The 14,812-nt window shown below is 42.0% G+C and overlaps 1 protein-coding gene across 5 annotated transcripts in view; it reads right to left on the bottom strand.

The window, feature by feature from the left end:
• The window catches only part of adarb1b (adenosine deaminase RNA specific B1b), a 520,712-nt gene that overhangs the window by 307,614 nt on the left and 198,286 nt on the right, over positions 1-14,812 (bottom strand). The window contains exon 3 of one of the 5 annotated variants that reach the window (XM_060930271.1): positions 3,758-3,829. The exons of the other annotated variants lie outside the window; for them this stretch is intronic. The gene's annotated coding sequence lies outside the window, so the exon portion shown is untranslated. The remainder of the gene's footprint in view (positions 1-3,757; positions 3,830-14,812) is intronic. 5 annotated transcript variants of the gene reach the window in all.

The raw sequence follows: 14,812 nt of genomic DNA, 5'->3' as shown, positions 1-14,812 counted from the left end.
GCCACGGGGCTCGAACCCGGACCTTCTTGCTGTGAGGCGACAGCGCTAACTAACCACTACACCACTGTGCCGCCCCATCTAGCCACTTGTTTTTCTTAAATCCTTGATGTTAAAGACGAGAAGTTGCCGTCTTGGATCAATCAAAAGTAAGCAGACCAGAACACAACACCCAAATAATCATTTGTGGGACTATTCTTATTAGATACACAGCCCAGAAACAACTCTGGGTCATTGATCTCCAATACTAGGCCAGTGATTTCTGGTTGTGATGTCAGACAAGACAGCTCTTAAGTAGGTCACAGCAGAGGTGATATAATTCATCAGACTTAGTAGCGCGATGACAGTGAGGGGCACGCTGAAGAATATACAGACATTTTTCATGCAGCAGAGAGCTGTGACGTGAACGGGGACGTGGGTGTGGGTGTGTATTGAGATCTGGGCTCTGCAGAGTGTTTTACAGGCTGCCTGCTGTGCAGCACAGATCGATGTGAGTGACGTGAGGAAGCAGCTGTGCTGATGGAAATTATCGCCTCGGACTTGGACGGAAAATATGGATGATGAGCACCACGGGCCCTGCAGCTACACGACCACATCTGATCCTCAGAGCAGCTCAGATGAGAAAACAAGGCTTCGGTGGGGGACGGTGCTGGGGCAAATCTGGGATGTGACCAGGGTTTGAAGTGATCACTGGTGCTACCACGGCAACTCCACAGCAATGTCAGTGTCAAAGTGAGGAGCGCAGGACTGAATCTGCTGATATGTCCTTGGGGTGGAATGAGGAATGAGGGACTGGAAGTCACAGGGAAAAGGATGATTTGTATTTGGTAGAATATACCGTAGATATAACTGTCATCTTCACATACTACACCATCACCCTCGCTTTCAAATACGACAAAGCCGTTATAATTTAACGCGGGGTAACCTCAGACTCGCACAGCCAACATCGAACTGCAGACGGACTCACAGATCATTTACCTATCTGGTGACTCGTACGTGGAATAATCTCCCGACAGAACTGAGACGTCTTGATTCTCTAATCAAGTTTAAAAGTGGCATAAAGAAAACGAATCTTACTAGTGGCACATTGTGCAAATGTAATATTTGTGGTCAACAGTGTTAAAAGTAAACTGCCTTTCAGATTTTTCAAGCATAGGTCATAAAAAAATATTCCCCGACACCCAATTATTTTTGTTTAGTGGACCGAAAGCTACTGAATTCGAATCACAGACTTCCAATTTTATTTGTTATTTTTAAATAGAACAATTAATGAATTTAGAGTCACGTGGCCTTAAATTCTCCGCTATTATTTCCTGCTTCACCATGACGCAATACAAGATACCACGTCATGCATCACATGGTGGGCTTTCCCTGTTTGCGCAAGGCATTGTGGGATACAAATTTGAAACAGGAGAGAAAAATGGAGGACGCGAGTGTGCGAATGCAACGTGAAAGACCGACTACAGTAATGGAAAGAAAGCGAGAAGAAAAGACGTTATGTTATATACGAAGGAAAGGAAACACAGGACCAAACTAATAAATATCGGCGCTCGGCGAGCACCTCGGTGTGATCAGCTGTTCGTTTAGCGACAGAACGATGGAACCGTCAGTGCACCGTCAAAGGTAAACCTGCGCATGCACACACACACACGGACTTCCTCTGTCTGCTTGACTGCACGAAGCGAAAGATTTCAAGCACATTATTTGCTTTAATCCCCTTAAATTAAAAAAAACTTCCCAGACAGAACAGAAGGCCTGATTTTTTGTCTTTTCAAAACAAGAAACAAAAGGCCGTCAAGCTTCAACTGCATTTAGTTATACTTCAATTAAAGGGGAACTGAAGGCAAATTTTTTTATTATCAAAATTCTATTTCTCATTTTATTAAATATCGGAATGCATTTTTGATCGCTATTTTGTCGCTGCTATAGCAAGTTAAGTGTTTGAAATATGCTCTGTAATACATCAGTCCATATGTCAAAGCAACGGCCCTAAACGAGATTCGCTGAGACCTGTGCGAGACATCGTAGGACGGAAGTAAAACATACAGCGGAAATCAAAGTGACCGACGTCTGCCAACGTTGTCAAAAATCAGGAACGTTTGAAAAAAAGTACTCAGTAATCGTCATTTAAACTCGTTTCTGTGCAATATTTCGTTTGGAAAACAGTTTTCAAAATGGCGGCACTGACACCTGGATGACACTTCACGTTTCGAAGTCTCGCACAAGTCTCGTGAAGATCGCACGGATAAGCGACGCCTGCCGTGGACCAAACGAACTAAATTCAACACGGCTAAAAACCGAATAGGCCGATAAGTATAATATTTAACTGCAGTTATGGCCCTTTTCCACTACCCTTTTTCAGCTCACTTCAGCTCACTTCAGCCCGACACGGCTCGCGTTTCGACTACCAAAAACCAGCACGACTCAGCTCGCTTCAGCCCTGCTTAGCCCCTAAAACTCGCACCGTTTTGGAGTGGGGCTGAAGCGAGCCAAGCCGTGCCGAGTGAGGCTGGGGGCGTGAGCAGACACTCCCCTGTGCACTGATTGGTGAGGAGGAGTGTCCTCACATGCCCACACACGCCCCGCGAGCACGCTGGGATCTGTAAACACCGCAAACCCGGAAGGAGAAGAATTACGAATTACGAGAATTTCTGAAGCCTTATGCGCCTCGCCTCATCTATACGCTCTTGCCAGTATCTGTCCGCGTTGTCGGTGACAACAAGCCACAGCACCAAGACCAGCAACACTAACGACTCCATGTCCTCCATGTTTATTGTTTACTATTCGGGTCGTGAGACTACCGCTTAAAAGCTCACTGATGTCACTGTTTGCGCTGCTTAACGACATCACCTGACGTCCACCCACTTTCGCTAACTCCACCCAATGTGTCCACCCACTTCCAGCCAGCACGGTTCAGCGCGGTTGTAGTCGAAATGCAACTCCAACAGCCCCGCTCAGCTCGACTCAGCACGGCACGGCTCAGCCCGACTCAGCCGCGTTTGTAGTGGAAAAGCGGCATTAGTTGCCAATACGAGTCACGATATAAGGTTACTAAAACCGAAAACGTAATTGAATAACACGTTAATTAAGAAATAAAGCAAGTTTAAAAATGACTTCAGTTCTCCTTTAAAAAAAAAACTTTTGTTACACATTTAATAATAAAAACTAGCAAAATCATAAACTGACATTTTGACGGCCCTGACATCATCATCATCAGAGCAAAACGAACAGTGTTTAACTAAGTGATTAAGAGTCAATTTGAGTTTTTATAAAGTCCCAAGAAAGTACATCAAGCATGTTTGTTTTGCTCTGATGACGATGTCAGTGATGTCGAAATGTCAGTTTATGATATTGTGAGTTTTTATTATTAAATTTAGTTACATTTTCGACTTCACGACATTCATTTTTTTAAATTTAATATTACATCTTATACAAGACCTTGACATAATGATATCTACTGTACTATAGTAGTTTAATGCTTGTTTTTTTATATTTTTAATTTAGATCTTTTATTTGTTCGAATGTATTTGTTGCAAGTCTTTAACTCGTTGTTCATATCGATGATAAATAAAGCTCTGATTGACTGTTATTTGTCATTATTTGTGCTGGATAAAGCACTTTACAGGATGCACATTAATGGAAACACTGAACTGTTTACTTGATAAATTGTTGGGAAGCAGTGGGTTTCCGTGAAGCTTGTTCCATATCTAATCCAAACAAGAAAAGTTATTTTCAGGACATGATGTACAGCCGAACCTACCCTGGAACAATGCAGCCTTTTGTATGAGATGTGGAAGATGAGTGTCTGACGTACACAGCAACAACAGCTTCCCTGCCAAAAAAAAAGGAAAGAGCAACACAGAGGATGACCTTTATGAAAGTGCTTGAGTGTTATAAATACCTGTAAAATGTTCCCTTACTGTCAAATGCATTAAAAAGAAAAGTCTGAGTGACAGATGGGACTGACAGATGCTGTTCCTCCTCCGTGTGAAGTCAAACAATACCAGTTTAAAATACTGACAGCAAATCAATACTGAAGCCTTTATCAACGGTCCCGGCTGATGGAAACATTTCTATTAACCTCGTTTAGATTAAAAGCACACGGGTTTTCGATTTCATAAAATCGGTGAAATTTAGTTCCCTTTAAAATTTGGTCATTGTGATAGATGTTTATTTCTGTAATATCTAAAAAAAAAAAAAAAAAGGTCATTCTGTGGCTGGGAAGTTATTTCATCTGAAGGGATTCTCGAGCAAATAACGTGCATGAAATCGCTCGCTTTGCGCAGTCAAGCAGACAGAGGAAGTCCGTGTGGGTGCGCATGCGCAGGTTTACCTTTGACGGTGCACTGACGGTTCCATCATTCTGTCGCTAAACGAACAGCTGATCACACCGAGGTGCTCGCTGAGCGCCAATATTTATTAGTTTGGTCCTGCGTTTCCTTTCCTTCGTATATAACATAACGTCTTTTCTTCTCACTTTCTTTCCGTTACTGTAGTCGGTCTTTCACGTTTCATTCGCACACTCCATTTTTCTCTCCTGTATCAAATTATCCCACAATGCCTTGAATGAACAGGGAAAGCCCACCACATCATGCATGACGTAGTATCTTGTATTGCGTCATGGTGAAGCAGGAAAAAATAGCGGCGAATTTAAAGTGCCATTCCACCATTGGATGTATTCTTTGGCATAAAATACAATATATTTTATGACAACATGACTAGACAGAGAAATCTTTTAGCTTCAAAATGATATATCAAACATAATTTTTTGACAACGACAAGTATATTAATTTTGCGACCAAAGTCACCTACCCTTTTAATTTCCGCGTGGTAGTGAAACGTGATGTCATCGGCAGGTTCCCCTTCTTGTGTACCACGTGTCGGTCTATTTTTAGACCAGGAAACCCCCAAAGTGAGAGAGTCATTTCTCCTCGTATATGGGGGCCAAAAAAATTGCGAAAAATTTTGAGTTAATCTTTCAGTTAGCTAGATTTATTGGTATTAGCTAGATTTATCGGTATTATTTTTATCGCGTTCTATCCGCCATTGCTGATAATATGTGCCACGTCACACGTCACGTGGTACACAAGAAGGGGAACCTGCCGATGACATCACGCGCGGAAATTAAAAGGGTAGGTGACTTTGGTCGCAAAATTAATATACTTGTCGTTGTCAAAAATTATGTTTGATATATCATTTTGAAGCTAAAAGATTTCTCTATCTAGTGATACCGTTTATACATGTTGTCAAAATATATTGTATTTTATGCCAAAGAATACATCCAATGGTGGAATGGCACTTTAAGGCCATGTGGCTCTAAATTCATTAATTGTTCTATTTTTAAAAAAACAAATAAAATTGGAAGTCTGTGATTCAAATTCAGTAGCTTTCAGTCCACTAAACAAAAATGATTGGATGTCTCTGGAAGGCAGTCTAGCTTTAATGTTACAGTTAAAAAGAGCGAAAACAGCATCCCTGAGTTCATTTAAAAAAAAAAACATTAAACATTTATCAAACTATACTGAAGGTTTAATACTTCTATTAGATCTTGATCTGAAACTGTAGTTCATATTAATGAAAAGACTATTACTCAACTACTATGCATGTAACAATTCAGCCGATCCCTGATTCGATTCATGATGGTGGGTTCTCGAGTCGATTTTCCGACTATATTTTGAGGGGAAATATGAAATGAAGAAAAAATGTATTACCAACAAGTAATATTTCTTAAATTAAAAAAAGTTCAGTTTTCTTAATAACCAACAAATTATTTACACACATTTGTCAAGTTGAGTAAAATATAATAGCCTATTAACTAATACACTCACTGGGCCACTTTAATAGGAACACCCATCCACCTCCTGTTTTATGCAGTTCTCTAAATCAGTCAATCTCTTGACAGCAGCACAATGCATAAAATCATGCAGCTACAAATCAAGAGTTTCAGTTAAAGTTCACTTCAAACATCAGTATGGGAAAAACTGTGATCTCAAAGCGTGACTTTCTTTCACTGTGGTATGGGTGTTGGTTTGAGCCAGATGGACTGGTTTGAGTATTTCAGAAACTGCTGATCTCCTGGGGTTTTCATACACAACAGGCTCTAGAGTTTACACAGACAGAATGGTGCAAAAAACAAAAAACATTGAGTGAGTGAGTGGGCGACAGTTCTGTGGGTGGAAACAAACGCCTTGTTGATAAGAGAGCTCAGAGGAAAATGGCCAGATTGGTTCGAGCTGCCAGGAAGGTTATAGTAACTCATATAATCAATCACTCTTTACAACCGTGGTGAGCAGAAAAGCATCTTGGCATGCAACAGCAGAAGAACACATTGGGTTCCACTCCTGCCAGCCAAGAACAGGAATCTTAGACTCAAGAACAAGTTCCTATTAAAGTGGCCAGTGAGTGTATATTCCTTTTATTACAAATGAGTAAAGTCAATAACAAATACACCTTTTCTTAATAAACTTATGAACATTTCCATCATCTCCATTTCTTTCTCTTTTCTTTAGCTTTCAGAAGTCTGTGAAAGGAGAGAGCTCTGATTTCTTGTTAAATCTATTTGTACAGTCAATCACACGACAACTTTTTCCCATTTTAGAGCTGTTTTTTGTGTGTTTTTGCTGCATTAGAACTGTGTTACTTCCACCTACGGTGAAGTCATGTGTACTCCGCATATTTAAATAATACTGGCTGGCGCTGAGTGGTATATCAGATACGAGGGTAAGTCAAAAAGTTCTAAGACAAATTATGAAAATCTCATCTCATCTCATTATCTGTAGCCGCTTTATCCTGTTCTACAGGGTCGCAGGCAAGCTGGAGCCTATCCCAGCTGACTCCGGGTGAAAGGCGGGGTACACCCTGGACAAGTCGCCAGGTCATCACAGGGCTGACACATAGACACAGACAACCATTCACACCCACATTCACACCTACGGTCAATTTAGAGTCACCAGTTAACCTAACCTGCATGTCTTTGGACTGTGGGGGAAACCGGAGCACCCGGAGGAAACCCACGCGGACACGGGGAGAGCATGCAAACTCCGCACAGAAAGGCCCTCGCCGGCCACGGGGCTCGAACCCGGACCTTCTTGCTGTGAGGCGACAGCGCTAACCACTACACCACCGTGCCACCTATGATTATTATTATTATTATTATTAATATTATTATTCATACATACACGTTCCTTTCGGGTGTTCAACACGTCTTTCTCTTTCAAAATTCTCTCTAAATCTTCCGTATTTAACGACGCAAACCTGGTGGCCAGGTTTGTTTAAAACTGTGTCAGTCGCTTGTTAGTGTGGAAGTTTTACGTGTACATCTCCGACGTGTGACATCATGGTGTCTTGACAACCATGCAATATCGTAAACCATATTCAACGCTCATTCTCCATTGGGTAGAGTGATGTAATACACGTAGGATAAGCGATATGCTAACAATATTGCATGCTATCAAATCAAATGAACGAAACCCGCTAGAAGAGAATAGAACACGTTTTTATTCCATCGAGGAAGTGTCCTGGATGTATAATAATGACAGTTACTGCGCCCTGATAATATTCACGGTTCACGGAGTCAAATCATCCATACATTTGTATCACGATTTATCATTGTTTTATGCCTATCAACTACTGCATCTATGTACTGATCTATAAGAACCATCACTGCAGAATAAAAACCGGCCACTTTAAAAGAAACACCTGTACAACTGCTGATTCATACGATAACGCAATCAATCAATCAATCAATCAATCACATGGCAGCAACGCAGTGCGTAATACCATGGAGATACAGGTCAAGAGCTTCAGTTAATGCTCGTATCAAACATCAGAATGGGAAAAAAAATGCCAGTGAATTTGATTGCAGTATGTAAAAGGGCTGGCTTGAGTATTTACCAAACTGCTGACCTCCTGGGATTTTCACCCACGGTAGTCTACAATTTACACGGAATGGTGCAAGAAAACAAAACATCCAGCGAGCGGCAGTTTCGTGGGTTGACTAGATAGGCTCTTATTTTTTCCTCTTGTCGATGAGACTGGAACCCGACATGGTCTTCTGCTGTTGTAGCTCATACGCCTCAAGCTTCAGCATGTTGGACATTTGTAAAGAGTGGTTATTTGATTTTCCATAGCTGTCCTGTCAGCTCGAACCAGTCTAGCCATTCTCTGTTCTTGCTCATCCACAAGGCTTTTCCACCCACAGAACTACCTCTCACTGGATGTTATTTTCATTTTTCACACCATTCTGTGTAAACTCTAAGGACTGTTTAGAGTGAAAATCCCAGGAGAAGACCAACCGTTTCTGAAATACTCAAACCAGCCCATAAACATGTACAGTAATGGTCAAATTCAACGACGAACTCGATTTTCCTCCATTTCACTGTTTGGTGTGAATACTGACTGAAGCTCTTGACCTGGATCTGCTTAATTTTTTTTTTTTTTTGCATTACTCTCCTGCCACATGTTTGGCAGCCTGATGTGGCTGGATAATCACATGGCGCAGGTGTTCTTATTAAAGTGTCTAGTGCGTGTATATATAAGTAATAAAGCAGATGTAGTAAAACGTTCAACAAAGTACACAAAGTTTCCAGAGAAATGGGACATTCGAGATTTTAGTGCAGGGTTCCCGCTGGCGTTCGTCACACTCGTCATTGACGAATATAATCGATCAGTGACGAAGAGACAAATTACGAGCAATCGTCACAGTGACATTTATCGTCAGTCATCTTTTATACCGTAGAAATCCCTCCACAAATCCCTCCGTTTCCTGAAATCCAACCCCAGTGAAGAGACGGCGGGAAGCCAGAGTGTAAACCATGAGTGCGTGCTTGTGACCAATAAAAATCGACGACACAATGACCACATGAGCGCCAAGCTTTCGGCCAATTGCGGTGCGAATTAATCGAATTAGCTCTGCGTGAACCGAACAATGGCGCAGTCTAAGCTGATGAAGTTTTTTGGGCTTCTTCAAGCGCTGAAGATGATTTCAGAGCTGAAACAGGCACGGGGGAGGCACACTCAGGTGGGGTTTACATTAGACCGTATCAGCGGATCGTCAGATTAACGTTTTTAAAACGATTAGCATGCACACAGCAACACCAATACACGATTCGCGTGCACACAGCAACACCAATACACGATTCGCGTGCACACAGCAACACCAATACACGGATACGCTCGGCTCCGCAGGCATCCTGCGCTCCAAATCACTCCGCCCTGAACAGCGAGTGCCCTCTGGAGGGTGCGCACTCCGGCCCTGCGCAGCTCACAGAGCGCGCGAGTATAGCGCACGAGCAGTGATTCGGGACTGAGCCGCTGTGTGTGTGATCCCAGTGCATATCACTTACCACTTGCAAGTGGAAGGATGGCAAGCCTAAAGACAATCATAACTATACAATGGGCAGTATTTGCATCAGTATTTGCAGTATTTTCATACTTTTATACTCTTTAATGAAAGGTGATACAAGGCGGAAGTCCGCGCCGTTTTTCAGCAGTCGCGTCACATGACCAACGCCAGCGAATCAGGAAAGTGGATGTCACAGTGACGTTGTCCAATGACGACGCCAGCTAGAGCTCAGCACAGCGTATCCGCGTATTCTCAATGTTTACACAGCACCGGACCAGACACGATCTAGATTGAATACGTAGACCCTGGCGGATTCCCGTTTCCCGGCGTTTCCAGGCGTTTTAATGTAAACGGACAGTGCATCCGCGAAGAAAACGAGACAGATACGGTCTAATGTAAACTTGGCCTCAGAGCCCCGACCGTCCCTGAGCACATCGGGCAGTGTCAGTAATACAGGGGTTGGTGTAATTAAAAAAAAAGCCTAAGTGAAAGTGCTGTCAGCCGGCAAGCGACAGAAGGGCTCTATGTTTCGGGTGGCGTGGCGTGGCATGTTGAGTCCCCGTGGCGAACGCATGACGTAAAACGCCGTGTCATTCTGTGTTCGGTTCATAAACTCATCGACTACAAATTCAGATTCTTTCACTGTTGGTTGGTCCAAGACTCTTCTCGAATCTGTTCAATTGTAAATCAAATTTTGTGTTGAACTAAAAGAAAAAAAAAGTCTCTCTTATCAGATTCTGGAGTGGAGCCTACATTTTATGTGTACTGTATCTGTACACATATTTGAATTGTGCCAGTTTGGTTGGTATAAACGTGTATTAAGTCCACTTTGATAAGTCGGTAACTAAGAAAAAACACAGACTAAGTGAAGAAAAAGTGAAGAATATTTCTTTGACTTGATTTTTCAAGGAAAAAAGTGGAGAATATTTTTCAGAACCCAGGAGGAACCCTGTTCGTGGCCGTGTTGTGAACAGTTGTCTGCCAACAATACCGAAGGATATGCTGATCATGTGACCAGACACTTCAACAACAGCAACAAACATAGAATTAATGACCTTCATTTGTCCTGTTATTGGAGCAATAACGTGTGGATGCCTAAAAACACAGCTCATCTTGCTCTCAAAAGTTTCAAATGAATCATGTTTTGTTTTACAATATCAACCATTTTGAGCATCATCTGGTTTCAGCTCCTATAACCTCAGAAACACAGCTGATGAAGGACTTTTGTCTGAACTGTCCTGCTTTTCTGGAAACTTTCTGGAACTTTAACGATACACTTTACGAGAAACTAAACTATTGATTTGTAAATACACTTCAAATTACACTTGAAGCTCCAGGTAGTTCTCCCGTAATCACAGAATGGCTACCAATCTGAGACTGTGATTGTGTGTTCTCTCAGAAAGATGCGACATCTTTTTAAAGAGGAACAATGTCTTTACAGAGAATCAATTTGTGATCTTACAGAGACTAGCCGAATGCTTAACCGGTGAACAAAAGGAATTGGCTTCATGTATCATGTGAAGTCACCTTTCTTCCGCCCGCTCTCGCTTACATCAGAATGCGAACAATTGAAGGAACAGGACACTTATTATGAATGCTGACTTCAACAGATAATGAACCCTGAAACAAATAAGTAAAGAGCCGTGTCTCTCCCCAGGGATTTCAAACAGCATCCTGGTAAACTGCCATTTTGAAAAAGCATTTTGATTCTTGAAATAGCGTCAAAATCCACGCTATACATTTTGTAAATACATTCAGTCGGTAAACAGGAAGTCGATGAGCGACAGACCTGAAAATGGTTCACATGATATAGAACCCCAAGCTGAAGCTCGGGACCAAATATCAAGCAGTTGTGATTTGTAGTTGCTGAGAAAAGTGTTGTGAAAATTTTGTAAATCCACGCTATATGTTTCATAAATACATTCAGTCGGTAAACAGGAAGTTGATGCGCGACAGATGTGAAAATGGTATACATGGTATAGAACCACAAGCTGAACCCCAAGTACCAAGTGGCTATGATTTGTGGTTGCTGAGAAAAAGGGTGTTTCGGACAGACAGACAGAGGTAAACCAGTATCCCCTCCCTCCTTCAGAGTGGGGGTATAACAAGTATCAGCCAAAGTGCGGCACAATAAAGTGGTTTGAAATATTTTATTTTTCTTTAAATTAATTTTACAACGCCGATTCCAAAAAAGTTGGGACAAAGTACAAATTGTAAATAAAAACGGAATGCAATGATGTGGAAGTTTCAAAATTCCATATTTTATTCAGAATAGAACATAGATGACGTATCAAATGTTTAAACTGAGAAAATGTATCATTTAAAGAGAAAAATTAGGTGATTTTAAATTTCATGACAACAACACATCTCAAAAAAGTTGGGACAAGGCCATGTTTCCCACTGTGAGACATCCCCTTTTCTCTTTACAACAGTCTGTAAACGTCTGGGGACTGAGGAGACAAGTTGCTCAAGTTTAGGGATAGGAATGTTAACCCATTCTTGTCTAATGTAGGATTCTAGTTGCTCAACTGTCTTAGGTCTTTTTTGTCGTATCTTCCGTTTTATGATGCGCCAAATGTTTCTATGGGTGAAAGATCTGGACTGCAGGCTGGCCAGTTCCGTACCCGGACCCTTCTTCTATGCAGCCATGATGCTGTAATTGATGCAGTATGTGGTTTGGCATTGTCATGTTGGAAAATGCAAGGTCTTCCCTGAAAGAGACGTCGTCTGGATGGGAGCATATGCTGCTCTAGAACCTGGATATACCTTTCAGCATTGATGGTGTCTTTCCAGATGTGTAAGCTGCCCATGCCACACGCACTAATGCAACCCCATACCATCAGAGATGCAGGCTTCTGAACTGAGCGCTGATAACAACTTGGGTCGTCCTTCTCCTCTTTAGTCCGGATGACACGGCGTCCCTGATTTCCATAAAGAACTTCACATTTTGATTCGTCTGACCACAGAACAGTTTTCCACTTTGCCACAGTCCATTTTAAATGAGCCCTGGCCCAGAGAAGACGTCTGCGCTTCTGGATCATGTTTAGATACGGCTTCTTCTTTGAACTATAGAGTTTTAGCTGGCAACGGCGGATGGCACGGTGAATTGTGTTCACAGATAATGTTCTCTGGAAATATTCCTGAGCCCATTTTGTGATTTCCAATACAGAAGCATGCCTGTATGTGATGCAGTGCCGTCTAAGGGCCTGAAGATCACGGGCACCCAGTATGGTTTTCCGGCCTTGACCCTTACGCACAGAGATTCTTCCAGATTCTCTGAATCTTTTGATGATATTATGCACTGTAGATGATGATATGTTCAAACTCTTTGCAATTTTACACTGTCGAACTCCTTTCTGATATTGCTCCACTATTTGTTGGTGCAGAATTAGGGGGATTGGTGATCCTCTTCCCATCTTTACTTCTGAGAGCCGCTGCCACGCCAAGATGCTCTTTTTATACCCAGTCATGTTAATGACCTATTGCCAATTGACCTAATGAGTTGCAATTTGGTCCTCCAGCTGTTCCTTTTTTGTACCTTTAACTTTTCCAGCCTCTTATTGCCCCTGTCCCAACTTTTTTGAGACGTGTTGCTGTCATGAAATTTCAAATGAGCCAATATTTGGCATGAAATTTCAAAATGTCTCACTTTCGACATTTGATATGTTGTCTATGTTCTATTGTGAATACAATATCAGTTTTTGAGATTTGTAAATTATTGCATTCCATTTTTATTTACAATTTGTTCCCAACTTTTTGGGAATCGGGGTTGTAATATGTTTAACAAAATGTACACTGAAGGGAAGTAAGCACATCTCTTTGCTTCATCTTTAACAGAGGAGTTTTGCTTGGGGTGCAAGAATGGAGATGATTACAGTGCAGGTCATTGTTTATTGTTCTCTGTGTAACTGGTGTTTTAACTGCTTTCAGGTCATCCTGCAACTCCTTTCGAGTCACGCTGGCTCTTCTCTTACCTTCATCATTAGTCTGAGAGCAAGTTGTGAAAACTTGTACCTGTCTGGGGATGAATAGTTGTGGTTCCATGAACACTCCACCTGCATATTATTGAACCAATTTCTGAGACAGAGTTGTTCAAGTTCTTTAGAGCTTTTTCCTTTTAAGTCAGCATATCGGGTGAAAACTCAGATTCAATCCAAATTGCTTGAAACTGCTCTTGTTGAATTCAGAATTGAATGCAGAAAAGAATTAAAATATGCTTATCCGTTCTTGAGATATCTCATCTCATCTCATTATCTCTAGCCGCTTTATCCTGTTCTACAGGGTCGCAGGCAAGCTGGAGCCTATCCCAGCTGACTACGGGCGAAAGGCGGGGTACACCCTGGACAAGTCACCAGGTCATCACAGGGCTGACACATAGACACAGGCATTCACACTCACATTCACACCTACGGTCAATTTAGAGTCACCAGTTAACCTAACCTGCATGTCTTTGGACTGTGGGGGAAACCGGAGCACCCGGAGGAAACCCACGCGGACACGGGGAGAACATGCAAACTCCACACAGAAAGGCCCTCGCCGGCCACGGGGCTCGAACCCGGACCTTCTTGCTGTGAGGCGACAGCGCTAACCACTACACCACCGTGCCGCCTTCTTTTAAAATATATATATTTTTAATTAGTGTCAGTGCTTCCTTATCAATCTTATATTTTAAACATATCATTTTAGTGCTTACAGTCATGGGGAAAAGTATAGTCTCTTCAATGCTAGGTTTTTATTCATGAGGGCCTAAAGAACAATTTTGTGGTCTTCATCAACTTCCATATGCAAGTAAATAACCTCAAGTGAGCAAAACACAAACAAACAAAAAACCCAACCCACCAACACCACAACAGACTTCAATATGTAGTCGGGGGGGGGGGAATAAGAGCACCTTTTAGAGTGATTAGCAGCCAGGCCTTACTCATGAAGTGTAAAAGATCAGTTAATCATCAAAAAGTGTGACTACGACTGCCTCAATAAAAGCAGAACTTTGGGCAGTTTGATGTTCTGGAGAAGAACCTTGGGCAGTTTGGTGTTCTGGAGCAGAACCTTGGGCAGTTTGGTGTTCTGGAGCAGAACCTTGGGCAGTTTGGTGTTCTGGAGCAGAACTTTGGGCAGTTTGGTGTTCTGGAGCAGAACTTTGGGCAGTTTGGTGTTCTGGAGCACTCAGGTGTGTCTATACCATGCCAAAAAGAAAGGACATCAGCTATGACCTCACACGCAATTGTTACTGCTCATCAATCTTGGAAGGGTTATAAGGCCATCTCCAAACTATTTGAAATGACTCGATGAATATTTTTTGTTCATATTTATAAGTACAAAAGCAAAACGGCATTATGTAGATTACATATTTGATTAAAGCTAACACGGAGTCTTATCATTAAGGACATTGGATGTAAGTCATTCATTACTGGAAGCTCGAGAGAATATCTTTGTTCCTGCATCGTCTGGATGGGAAGGATGGCATTGTTT

Source organism: Neoarius graeffei, chromosome 9 (genome assembly GCF_027579695.1).
Source record: "Neoarius graeffei isolate fNeoGra1 chromosome 9, fNeoGra1.pri, whole genome shotgun sequence".
NCBI classification, from domain to species: Eukaryota; Metazoa; Chordata; class Actinopteri; order Siluriformes; family Ariidae; genus Neoarius; species Neoarius graeffei.
The sequence above is the reverse complement of the archived record's forward strand: the minus strand, read 5'-3'. Positions and strand labels throughout refer to the sequence as shown.